Raw genomic sequence first — 13,252 nt, 5'->3', positions numbered from 1 at the left:
ATATCTATATAGATAGATAGATATAGTTATCTATATATCTATATATCTATTTATCTATCTATCTATATATATGCATATGCATATGCATATATATATATATATATATATATATATATATATATATATATCAACTATTGGCTCTTTCCCTCCTAAAATGGTCATAATTTCTGGCTGAGAATCAGACAATAAATTTTTCATTATGTGTTATTTTTTGTTGTTGTTTGTTTTGCAGACACTGGCAATAAAGCAGTTGGAAGTCTGATTTAGGCAAATACATCTTCCAAAGCCATGAGCAAATTCTCTACTCGGATTAAAGGAAGGGAGAAAAGAACCCTCACACAGTGATTCCCCAGAAAGCTGGGTGTCTTGAAGAGGTCAAGACGAAAAAAAAAATTCCATTAAATGTTCCAGGAAGCGTCTCACTCATTTCCGAAGCAGAGCTGTGGGCACGCTCCCTGTTCGGAGAACAATGGGGCTCTGATTGTCCGCTAAGTGGACAGAGTGTTCTAGAAAAGAGTTCTCTGGGCCCTAGCTGGTGTGGCTCAGTGGACAGAGCGTCAGCCTGCAGACTGAAGGGTCCCAGGTTCAATTCCAGTCAAGGGCACATGCCCAGGTTGCAGGCTCGATCCTCAGTAAGAGAGGTGTGCAGAAGGCAGATCAATGATTCTCTCTCATCATTGATGTTTCTCTCTCTCTCTCCTTTCTTCTCTGAAATCAATAAAAAAAATTTTTATTGTATCCTCTGACTTTGGGCTGCAATTACAAACAAAAGCTTTAACTTAACACGTTAGGCTTTAATCCTTCGTGTCTGTAGAAAGACTGAATCAGAATGAATACCGCAAAAAAAAAAAAAAAATGCTCTGGTGTCCTAGCCATTTTGGCTCAGTGGATAGAACACTGGCCTGCAGAATGAAGGGTCCCGGGTTCGATTCCGGCCAAGGGCACATGCCTGGGTCTCGGGCTCCATCCCCAGTGGGGAGCGTGCAGGAGGCAGCAGATCAATGATTCTCTCTCATTATTGATACCTCTCTCCCTTCCTCTCTGAAATCAATAAGGGGTGGACAGAGTGTTCTAGAAAAGTGTTCTCTGACTCTAGCTGGTTTGGCTCAGTGGACAGAACGTCAGCCTGCAGTCTGAAGAGCGTTGGACTGTGAGCTGAAGGGTCCCGGGTTTGATTCCTGTCAAGGGCATGGACCTTAGCTGCGGGCACATCCCCAGTAGGAGGTGTGCAGGAGGCAATTGATTGATGTTTCTAACTCTCTATCCCTCTCCCTTTCTCTCTGTAAAAACATATAGATAGATAGATAGATAGATAGATAGATAGATAGATTGATAGATATAGATAGATAGTTCAAATGCAAACCCAGAAACTCCCCATTCCAGTTTTGGCCAGTTCTGTTCAAAAATATCTGTTGCACCATGAAGATAAATGGGCAATGGAAACACATGTGAAAATAACCACCGCCAAAAGGAACTCCCCGAAACAATGATATGTGTCTAAACTGTAAACCCCCAAAAAGGAGAGTTTGATGACAGGCAGAGCAGACAGTCTTCCTCCGCTCTCTTTTCCCTGGGATCCGATCCACGCAAGCACGGAGCGGGAATCTTGGCAAAGGCCCTTGAAAAAGCAGGAGGCAGATGTTCAGGTAACCGCGGAGCCAGGGAATGGTTTCTTTTAATAAAGCTATTCGACGTGCAGCCCCCGAATCTGGAGCGGCGACCAGGCTGGGGCCAGTCTAAGCGATCGCCACCTGTTAGCCCTGAGAAATCAATTAACGTCCCGCGTTCACGGCGAGTCCCTCTCCGGCCAATGACACGTGGCTTCAACCTGAGACACGTGGGTGGGTCAGAAGAAACACACAGGAAAACCTATACCCAGGGGTCCTCAAACTTTTTAAAGTGAGGGCCAGATCACGGTCCCTCAGAGAGCTGGAGGGCCGGACTATATGAACTACTACTGTAATTCCTACTGTAACACCTCGGCTGCGCTCACTGCCCAAAAAACCTGGCGGGCCGGATCAGACTCCTCTGCGGGCCGCATGTGGCCCGCGGGCCGTAGTTTGAAGACCCCTGATATACTCCTTGCTGACACCGGTGTGGCTCAATGGATAGAGCGTCAGTCAGCCTGCAGACTGAAAGGTCCCAGGTTCGATTCCGGTCAAGGGCATGTACCTTGGTTGCGGGCACATCCCCAGTAGGAGGTGTGCAGGAGGCAGCAGATGGATGATTCTCTCTCATCGATGTTTCTAGCTCTCTATCCCTCTCTCTTCCTCTCTGTAAAAAAATCAATAAAATAAGTTTTTTAAAAAATTAATTAAAAAAAAAGAAATTTGGGATGGGGAGGGAAAAGGAGACAAAAAGAGAGAGGAAAAGAGAGAGACATTCCTGCTGCTCTCCATCCATCGCATCCTGAGGATCCTGTATCCTTTTGGCGAGTTCCAAAAATTTCTCCAAAAGCTCTCTCTCTTTTATTTTCCCCCCCACCCCTCCTTCAGCGCGCAGTGCTGGGCCCCGTCTTTCTGTGCGAGAGGAGAGATCTGACTTTGCGAGTTGAAAGCGAGGGCAGGGGAGCCATCCCGAGTGTTTTAGTAATTAAACGAATATGCATAATGAACCATATGCCCAAAGGGCCTGTGCTTCGTGTGGGCCAGATTTTTGTTTGAATTTTTAATTTTTATATACAGATGAGACAGCCCGCACCTCGGCGCCCGGCGGTGGGAGGGGTCAGGCAAGCGGAAACAGAGTGAGGGGACGGTACACGCAGGGGCCGGAACAGGAGACACGAGAGAGAGAAATTTACTTCTGGAGATGGGGGTTCCGATGGGTCCCTCCTCCCCACCAGCCCCTCCCCCTCTCTTTCCCACCCGCTCTAGCAATTGTCATCTGCTCAGGGCTGCGGGAGACTGGTATAATGAATACACTGACAGCTCTGTACAGTTTGAGTAAAATGCAGCGGCACCAGCTGAAAAGTGTGAAAATCCCATGGGGCAAAGGAAAAAAATTTTTAAAAATATATTTTTATTGATTTCAGAGAGGGAGAGGGAGAGATAGAAATATCAGTGATGAGACAGAACCATCTTTTGGCTGCCTCCTGCACGCCCCCTATTGGGGATGGAGCCTGCAACCCGGGCATGTGTCCTGACCGGGAATCGAACCCTGACCTCCTGATTCAGAGATGGATGCTCAACCACTGAACCACACCGGCCGAGCAAGGATTTGTCTTTTTTTAAAAAAATCCTTCTACACCCATCATTCCGACTACCATCTTTAAAAAAAAAAAAAATTATATATATATATATATATATATATATATATATATATATATATATATATATATTTTAATTGATTTTTTACAAAAAGGAAGGAAGAGGGATAGAGAGCTAGAAACATCGATGAGAGAGAAACATCCATCAGCTGCCTCCTGCACACCTCCCCACTGGGGATGTGCCCACAACCAAGATACAAGCCCTTGACTAGAATCGAACCTGAGACTTTTCAGTCCGCAGGCCGACGCTCTATCCACTGAGCCATACAGGTCAGGGCCGAGGAAACGTTTGAAGTTCACTCTTCCCTACGTCTTTAACCAAAATCACGGAAATGCGAAAGGCTGCATTTGGGCGTGAGGGCGTGGAGACAAGACCAGGAAAACAGGCCCGATAGAGAATCATCAGGAAGCCTCGGACTGTGTGCAGCCTCCACTTCCGAACACAGATACGCCCTGGTTCCCACAACGTAAACATGGGATGGAATGCACACAGCCCGTCGCCATGGAGCCATAAATAACGCCTCCGCCCGCCTCCCCATCCATTCCGCGCTGACGCCTCTGATATAACGGTCCTGATCTAACGGTCTCCCCGGCCGGACAGATAAACTCCCATGGCAGGCAGAAGACCAACACTGACAAGGAGCCGTCACCTTCCCGGCTTTTAAATCCTTTAAGGCAGTGCGGGGGCAATCAGAGAGGGAGGGGTAGTCTTTGCTGAGTGCATTAACTCGCTCAGACCTCCCCAGGGGTCTTCAAACTACGGCCCGCGGGCCACATGCAGCCCCCAGGGGAGTCTGATCCTGCCCGCCAGGTTTTTTGGGCAGTGAGCGCAGCCGAGGTGTTACAGTAGGAATTAGTAGTTCATATAGTCCGGCCCTCCAGCTCTCTGAGGGACCGTGATCTGGCCCCCACTTTAAAAAGTTTGAGGACCCCTGATTGAGGGGAATGCCCTGTGTGATACACAAATAAACACGCTGCGTGATAAAGCTGGAATATGCAAAAGAGAGCCGAGGGGGGAATCGAATAAACTCCTCGCACCACATGCTTTCGGACCATCGTTTATCCTGCGGGCCACACCGCAGGCCTCTCTGCACAGGCAGTAAGCCACTTCCTGACACACACATCCTGTCCCAGCAGCTAATCTCGCAATGGAAGCACGGCCTTTAGCATTTGTTATAAACATTCTCCAGAACTGCTTACCATCACGATCTATGTATTTTTTTTTTTTAATGGATTAGATTCTGATCAACTGCTAACAGAGCAAACACTGAATATTCTGTGGAATAGGTTTTCTGAGGGTCTGACGTGCTTTCTGCTCTCATCTCTCATGAGTGATTAGAATGGCAATTGAAACAGAATATGAGAAGGCTAGGAGGTTTCTTTTCAATTGTTTCTTTCCCTCCTTCTTTAATTATAAGAAATTCAGGTCCGGCCGGTGTGGCTCAGTGGTTGAGTGTCAACCTATGAGCCAGAAAGTGATGGTTCAATTCCTGGTCAGTGCATATGCCCAGGTCGAGGGATGGATCCCCAGTGTGGGTTGTGCAGGGGGCAACCATTCAATTATTCAATCATTGACGTTTCTCTCTCTCTCTCTCTCTCTCTCTCTCTCTCTCTCTCTCTCATCCTTCCTCTTTGAAATCAATAAAAATATATTTAAGAAAATAACAAATCCTGTATCTAACAATATGGTATATAAGACTTTATTGGGGGTTTTTAAAATATATTTTTGTTGATTTTTTTACAGAGAGAAAGGGAGAGGGATAGAGAGTTAGAAACATAGATGAGAGAGAAGCATCGATCAGCTGCCTCCTGTACACGCCCCACTGGGGATGTGCCCACAGCTAAGGTACATGCCCTTGACCGGAATCGAACCTGGGACCCTTCACTCCGCACACCGATGCTCTATCCACTGAGCCACACCAGCTAGGGCCTCATTGGTTTTTAACTTCCCATAAGACTTAGTGAAATGTTCAGAAGAGAGACAAGACTGAAATAATTTGCTCCAGGCCATCAGAGTTGTCTGTGGATGACACTCAATATCTAAAACCTAAAGCATTTAAACCAAAATAATTATATTTTCTTAGAATCAAGGCAGTTCCCCTCACAAATGTGCACTGCAAAAGGGTTTTTTTTTTAAATGAGACTACCAGAAGAGAGCTGAAAATTAGCTTTATGTTTAAGCAAATCACTCTAGCCTTAGTATTTTCAGACCCGAACTTAAGAAAAAAAACCGCAAGTGAAAATAGATATATGCAGAAAAAGCAATTTAAGAACTTTTGAACCTTAACTTGCAGAAAGAAACATCTACTGAATGTTTCAGCGTTGCTTTGACCATGTCTAATGTCCAAAATAAAATAACAAAAAGAATTGAATAAAATGCTATCACAGCCACTATGCCTGGTCTAGGGTTTTAAAAAGACATTGTGTAGCCTGCATGTTTCACTCTGGATAAAATAGCTTTCGAGAAATGGGTGATCCTGCTCAGATTACAACTAACCTTCGACAATTAGAAGTGGGATGAAATGTCCTCCGGAAACAACTGGATTTGATACTTTAATGTGAAGATGTGTCTGTGTACACACACACATATACACACATACACACACACACACACACACACACACACAGAGCATTATGCCTACCCAACTTAATACTGAATAGCAAACAATTTCATAAACCTCATCAATGGCATGGCTGGCTATCGGCTGAGTAAAAATAAAAGGGGTGGGGGAAACAGGCTTAAAATAGTAATTTGTGCCTGGCCAGTGTGGCTCAGTGGTTGAGCGTCAACCTATAAACCAGGAGGTCACAGTTCAGTTCCTGGTCATAGCACATGCCTGGGTTGCAGACTCGATCCCTAGTATGGGGTGTGCAGGAGGCAGCCAATCCATGATTCTCTCCCATCATTGATGTTTCTCTCTCTCTCTCTCTCTCTCTCTCTCTCTCTCTCTCTCTCTCTGCCCCTCTACCTTCTTCTCCGAAGCCAAATATATATATTTTTTAAAAACGGTAATCTGCCATAGGAAAGCTGTACCCACTCAGCTGGAGATGAACACAGCACAGAACCACTGAGAAAATTATTGTAAAAACAGAAGACACTGCACAACATGAGAATTTCATTTTTCGCTAATGATTTCTGCATGCAGATGACTGCATCAAATTAAAAATAAATTGCTGAACTTCCAACCCCCAAGCAGCAGTGCGCAGGTATTCAACGTGGGGATTTCCTTCATTTATGAGTTTCTATCGCCACCTGCAGGGCTATCTTTAAAGTGAACTTGAGCCTTAGGCAGGCTATTTGCTATATTCTTTTCTCTTTTTTCTTTTCTCTTTCCTTCTTTTCCCTTCTTCCTTCTCGTGTGTGTGTGTGTGTGTGTGTGTGTGTGTGTGTGTACACGCACTAAGTTTCCAGGAAATCATTTATTTTTCTTTTGAAAACATGTGCACTAGTAAAAGTTTAAAGATCACCAATAAAATACAAAGTGAAAACTCACTGGAAGAAGTGTAGTTACTTGACGGAAGCTACTGGCAGCTAACTTTTTAACAGCGAAACCACACCTCACATTGACCCTTTTGCAAAGTTGACTGCCGAGGAGGGAATTAGGCTATCTAGAAATTTCCTTAGGAAAAATGGGAGGCTGTCCATCAGTGGTTTCCAAGGAGCACAGCTTTGGCTCTGGAATAGCTTAGGGAAAAGTTGATCATTGCATGTACCTGGCTTATACTAGAGCAGGAGAAGAAAAAAAAAAGGCTGTTATCAGTAAATTCATACTGAGTATACTGTTGTTCTTTATTTTTTTTAAAATATATTCTATTGATTTTCACAGAGAGGGAGAGAGAGGGACAGAGTCAGAAACATCAATGAGAGAGAAACATCCACTAGCCGCCTCCTGCACACCTCCTACTGGGGATGTGCCCACAACCGAGGTACATGCCCTTGACCGGAATCGAACCTGGGACCCTTCAGTCTGCAGGCCGATGCTCTATCCCTTCCTCTCTGAAATCAACAGAAATAAAAAAGCAAGGGGTCCAATCTGTGCCCACCGCCTTCTTGCATTTCTTCCGCACTCGATTTGACTACAAAGTGGAGGAGAGAAAGTAGGGGCGTAGCGAAGGAGGAGGGAACAGGGTGCTAGGGAGAGAGGACGAGAGGGGGTAAGACTGATGAGTGCTTGCATGAAAATGTCAACTGGGTACCTCAGCATCTCACAGCGTATGAGACACTGGACCACAATGGTTATGGAAAGGGAGGGAGGGAGAGGGCAGAGCCGGAGGGAGGTGGTCAAGCATTGGCTGGGTCATGGAATGAACGACTTCCCAGGATTCTCTCTTCATTTAAGACCTCAACGTCAGGATCAAGGTCACATCAATAGTAGGGATTCTCTGCCCAGCAGAACCAGGCTGGAGGAATTCACTGGGATCTGCCAGAGGCCATGGTTCCTCCCCAGACCACGCACAGAAAGCAGACAGCGTGTGTTCACCCCAACAGAAAACACATCTCTGGCCCTATAGGGCTCCCATATAGGACTGGGGTTTGGCTCAGTAGATAGAGCATCAGCCTGTGGACTGAAGGGTCCCAAGTTCGATTCCGGTCAAGGGCATGTAGCTTGGTTGCGGGCACATCCCCAGTGGAGGGTGTGCAGGAGGCAGCTGATCGATGTTTCTTTCGCATCCATGTTTCTAACTCTCTGTCCCTCTCCCTTCCTCTCTGTGACAAATCAATAATAAAAATATATATTTAAATTTAAAAAAATATATAAGAGATCTAACGCTTGCTAGTCAGAATGGAGACGCTCCCAAAATGCCAACTGATTTTCCTCGGCAGAGCTGTGATTCTGCCTGGAAGTAAAATTCAATTATAGAGCTGAAAATATAAACATGAAAATATGCTAAAATAGGTAAGACTCTCTCCTTTTGCATTTTTCAACAGATAGTGTTTTAATGCAATTACTGTAATTTTATTAAATGGCATAATTAGTGAATGCCTGAGAAGTTGTCAATGGAAGGTGCAATTATGTTGTAAAAATTATAACCACCATTTGCAATAATGGATTGTTCGTATAAAAAGTGCTGAGAAAAACCTTTAACATATTTTGAAAAGTATATAATGTGGTCCTTTGTGGAAAGGAAAGTTTGGAAAAATCATCTGAACTGCTAAATAAATCAAATAACAAGCTGTCAAATATTTGAAGCATTTTATGTGTTTATGTCTTTTTGCATATAAGCATATGTAGGTATGCATTTAAAAACATTTTGCCCTAGCCGGTTTGGCTCAGTGGATAGAGTGTTGGCCTGTGGATTGAAGGGTCCCGGGTTCGGTTCTGGTCAAGGGCATGTGCTGGGGTTGTGGGATTGATCCCCAGTAGGAGGTGTGCAGGAGGCAGATTCTCTCTCATCATTGATGCTTCTCTCTCTCTCTCTCTCTCTCTCTCTCTCTCTCTCTCTCTTTCTCTCTCCCCCTTCCTCTCTGAAATAAATAAAAATGTATTTTAAAATATATATAAATGTGTCTTCCCAGCTGGCATAATTCAGTGGCTGATCCTTGACCTATGAACCAGGAGGTCATGGTTCCATTCCTGGTCAGGGCACATGCCCAGGTTGTGGGCTTCATCCTCAGTGGGAGGTGTGCAGCCAAATGATGATTCTCATCATTGATGTTTCTCTCACTCTCTCCCTCTCCTTCTCCCTCTCCTTTCTGCTCTGAAATAATAATAAAAAAAATCTCCTCCTCCAGGAAAAGTGATTATTGTAACTTTTTTCAGCTCCAGAGAAATACTGTTAGCCTTTGAGCTACAACTGCCAAACACCTCCCGAACAGACAGTGAGGTCTGCCTTCCACATGTGCCTGTAACTTCCGGCGGACGGAGAAAGAGCCGCTGACATTTAATCAAAGGCAGGTACATCGAGTTGCGAAAAAACTGGTGAAAGGACTTGAAGAAAAAGTACATTTTTTAGACACAGCTAACACACCAATATCTAAGGCTTAAAAAAACACACACAAAAAAAAAAACCAGACCAGCACAAATTTTCAATGTCTTTGTCATTCCTGTTCTTTGGCCACAAAAGGGATCGTAGATAAGCAATCCTTAAGATTTCATATTAAAATTGTTCCTAAACTATACTCACATGATATTCCACAGAGAACTGTTTTGTTTCCCAAATGCCCTCTGTATGTGAGTGTGTGTGTGTGTGTGTCTGTGTGTGTGTGCATGTATGTGTCTTGGAAGGGTCAGTTGTGTTATTCCTGCTCTTGCTTTTAAGATATTTTTATTTTTTTTAATATTTTTTAGTTGATTTCAGAGAGGAAGAGAGAGAGAGAGAGAGAGAGAGAGAGAGAGAGAGAGAGAGAGAGAGAGAGAGAGATCAGTGATGAGAGAGAATCACTGATCGACTGCCTCCTACACGCTCCCTACTGGAGATCAAGCCCACATCCAGGGCATGTGCCCTGCCCGGAATTGAACCCGGAATAGGCCAGCACTCTATCCACCAAGCCAAACCATCTAGGGCAGGGGTCTTCAAACTACGGCCCGCGGGCCACATGCGGCCGCAGAGGAGTCTGATCCGGCCCGCCAGGTTTTTTGGGCAGTGAGCGCAGCAGAGGTGTTACAGTAGGAATTAGTAGTTCATATAGTCCGGCCCTCCAGCTCTCTGAGGGACCGTGATCTGGCCCCCACTTTAAAAAGTTTGAGGACCCCTGATCTAGGGCTACGTTTAATATGGATCATGTCTCAAAATCCTGGGATCCCTCCACATGGAGATTTCTGTATATGCTAACTATGGGATATCACTGAGAAAGTGGAGAATTGTAATGTTTAACCTTATTGGGGTGAGTGGGGGAGGGGTGTGATTGATGCTTTAAATTAAGCATCATATTGCAGGCCCTGTCAACGCTGAAGAATACGCTCTTCATTTTTCTGCCCTCAAAAAAACGCAGGGCAACGCCACACATGTGAGAGGCACCGCTTATGAAGATGCCCATTGATATATGGTCGATTTAGATTACTTCTCAACATCAAACGGCCGAGAAAAAAAATTTAATAAAACAAGGAATCTATCAATGCCCCGCAGACTTGCCTCCCTGGCGGCGATGGGTGTGGTGCCTGCAGGACGGGCAGAAAAACAAACGATACAAACTCAGCCCTTTTCTGCAGCATTTGGGGACATTTGCTGGTTTTTATTTTTTATTTTTATTGATTTTTTTTTTACTGAGAGAAATGGAGAAGGATAGAGAGTTAGAAACATCGATGGGAGAGAAACAATGATCAGCTGCCTCCTGCACACCTCCTCCTGGGGATGTGCCCACAACCAAGGTACATGCCCTTGACCGGAATCGAACCTGAGATCTTTCAATCCGCAGGCCGACGCTCTATTCACTGAGCCACACCGGTTAGGGCGGACCTTTGCTATTTTCAATAACCTTCTGAGGATGCCATCTGTCAAATAAAGGCTGTATCATCCTATGAAAAAATTAATGCATGTATGCTATATTTCTTTGGGTCTTTTAACATATAATATTGGGGTGTGAGAAATCTAAGTACCCAATAGAAAACCAAACCAAACCAAAAACACCCACTGATATCATTGGTTCCATAATGCCCATGTCACCATGTAACATTACCTTTTGAGAAAAATTCATCTCTACATATTATTCCAAACTAGGGGTGTCGAACTCAATCAGAGAAGGGGCCAAAATCTAAAATCCAGCCGAAATCGCGGGCCGAATGGTTTACTGAACAGTCATAATCTGACAATGTCATAAACTGACAGCGGAGTGCAGTGATGACAGCGCGGTGCGGGCCACATTGCAAGGCCTGGCGGGCTGGATTTGGCCCGCGGGCCTTGTGTTTGACACATGTGTTCCAAACCAAAAAAGCTCAGACAAGAACATAAAAATACCTAGAAAACGTAGAGGAAAGAGAAAGACGTAACAAACCTAATGAGCAAGATTTCCCATAATCGCTCTAACAATAATATCTGAGCCAGTAGAAGCGTGATTTGGAATTGCTCTGGCCAAGCTAAAAAAAACACAAATTTTATGTCTTACAATAACAACGAATTCAACAGCACACAAGCAAGATTCACACTTGTAGAAATCAGTGAATTAAAGAGAACTTTCTTTGCTTACTATTGGGAATACAATCCTAATGTATCTGTGGATAGGATATATTATGGTAGGGGAGGTTTATGCTTGGATGATCCAACAAGATAAAAATTATTTCATGTCGGCCCATCCACTTTTTAAAAAAATATATTTTATTGATTTTTCACAGAGAGGAAGGGAGAGGGATAGAGAGCTAGAAACATCAATGAGAGAGAAACATCGACCAGCTGCCTCCTGCACACCCCCTACCGGGGATGTGCCCTCAACCAAGGTACATGCCCTTGACCGGAATCGAACCTGGGACCCTTCAGTCCGCAGGCAGACGCTCTATCCACTGAGCCACACCGGTTTCAGCGGCCCATCTACTTCTGACCACGTGGACGAGGTCTGAACAAGCTGCTGTTCTTGAATCCCTGCTCTCATGGAGAGATGATATATTCATACACACATCCAAAGGAATCCAGAAGACGGATGGCTTGCTTTCATAGTGTCTTGGAAATTAACAGCCAGAATACACTAAACATGATCCTGTAACATGCTTGCTTTGTATCGTGTGAAAACAGAGACATGAACGGGATGTGAACAGGCTCTTTTCACATGATCTGACAAGACAGAAGGCAGAACCAAACCCCTACCCCTTTGTCCTCAGCGTGTGGGGCTAGTGCGACTCCCAGTCCCTGTCACCCAAATGGTCCTCTTCACACCTGTGCAGGGGACCCTTACATCCCGCAGCCCCATGTCTGATGTAGAAAGGCCTCCAGCCCGGCCGGTGTGGCTCAGTGGTTAAGCATCAGCCTATGAACCAGGAGGTCACGGTTCCATTCCCGGTCAGGGCACGTGCCTGGCTGGTGGCCTCGATCCCCAGTAGGGGGCGTGCAGGAGGCAGCCGGCCAATGATTCTCTTGTCATTGATGTGTTTAGACTCTCTCTCTCTCTCTCTCTCCCTTCCTCTCTGCCAGGGGTCCTCAAACTTTTTAAAGTGGGGGCCAGATCACGGTCCCTCAGAGAGCTGGAGGGCCGGACTATATGAACTACTAATTCCTACTGTAACACCTCGGCTGCGCTCACTGCCCAAAAAACCTGGCGGGCAGGATCAGACTCCTCTGCGGGCCGCATGTGGCCCGCGGGCCGTAGTTTGAAGACCCCTGTCTGCACTTTCCACTCCAGTTCCTTCAGCACGGCCCAGAGAGAGAGGCTATGCCTGCATCCTTCCTACCTGACTCTCTGCTTTTTCAATAACGTTTCTACTCTCTTTGCTACTATCCGCCCCCCCTCCCCCAGTCTCACGAACCCAGGGACCCTTGCAAAATCACAGTCTGAGCACCTCTTTATCTTCTGTCACTGGGGCCCCCGAGATTTGAGGGTGACCTGGCAGCCTGCACCTGCCCAGGGAATGGCCCGGCAGGGGGCACAGGCCGGGCACCCTCTGTCCAAGCCCTGTTTCCCAATCAGAGTCCCCCCACGAGACAACCTGGCCCCCCTCCGCGGTGTAATCTTTCCTCAGATCGGCCCCGCAGCCCATTAATCACGGCTGTCACTCTCCCACGTGACCCCGGGGGAGCAGGGCTGTTTTTCTAAAAATCCCAGAGCCAGAAACAAAGCTCTAGAAAGAGGAACCGCTCCCCCACCCCACTCCTCCTCCTCCTCCTCCTCCTCCTCCTCCTCCTCCTCCTCCTCCTCCTCCTCCTCCCAGAGGCTGGCTGGGATGCCCACTGGAAGAAGCCACCACATTTGTTGACTTTTTCCTTTTTTTTTTTTTTTTGCCCAGAACATTCCATGGGGCGTTTTGAAGGGAATTCGGGGAGGAAGTGGAGGGGGAGAGGATGAAGAGAAGCCCAACACGTGAAGCCCCCCGCCGAGGAGACCTTGAGAGAGAAGGAAGAGTG

At 45.9% G+C, this 13,252-nt stretch overlaps 1 protein-coding gene across 2 annotated transcripts in view; it reads right to left on the bottom strand.

Moving 5' to 3' along the window:
- The window catches only part of MCTP2 (multiple C2 and transmembrane domain containing 2), a 108,425-nt gene that overhangs the window by 21,182 nt on the left and 73,991 nt on the right, over window positions 1-13,252 (bottom strand). The gene's annotated exons all lie outside the window — the stretch shown is intronic.

This window comes from Pipistrellus hanaki, assembly GCF_964339955.1.
Source record: "Pipistrellus hanaki genome assembly, chromosome: 21".
Classification (NCBI taxonomy): domain Eukaryota; kingdom Metazoa; phylum Chordata; class Mammalia; order Chiroptera; family Vespertilionidae; genus Pipistrellus; species Pipistrellus hanaki.
Note: the sequence above shows the minus strand (reverse complement) of the source record. Positions and strands in the feature narration are given on the sequence as shown.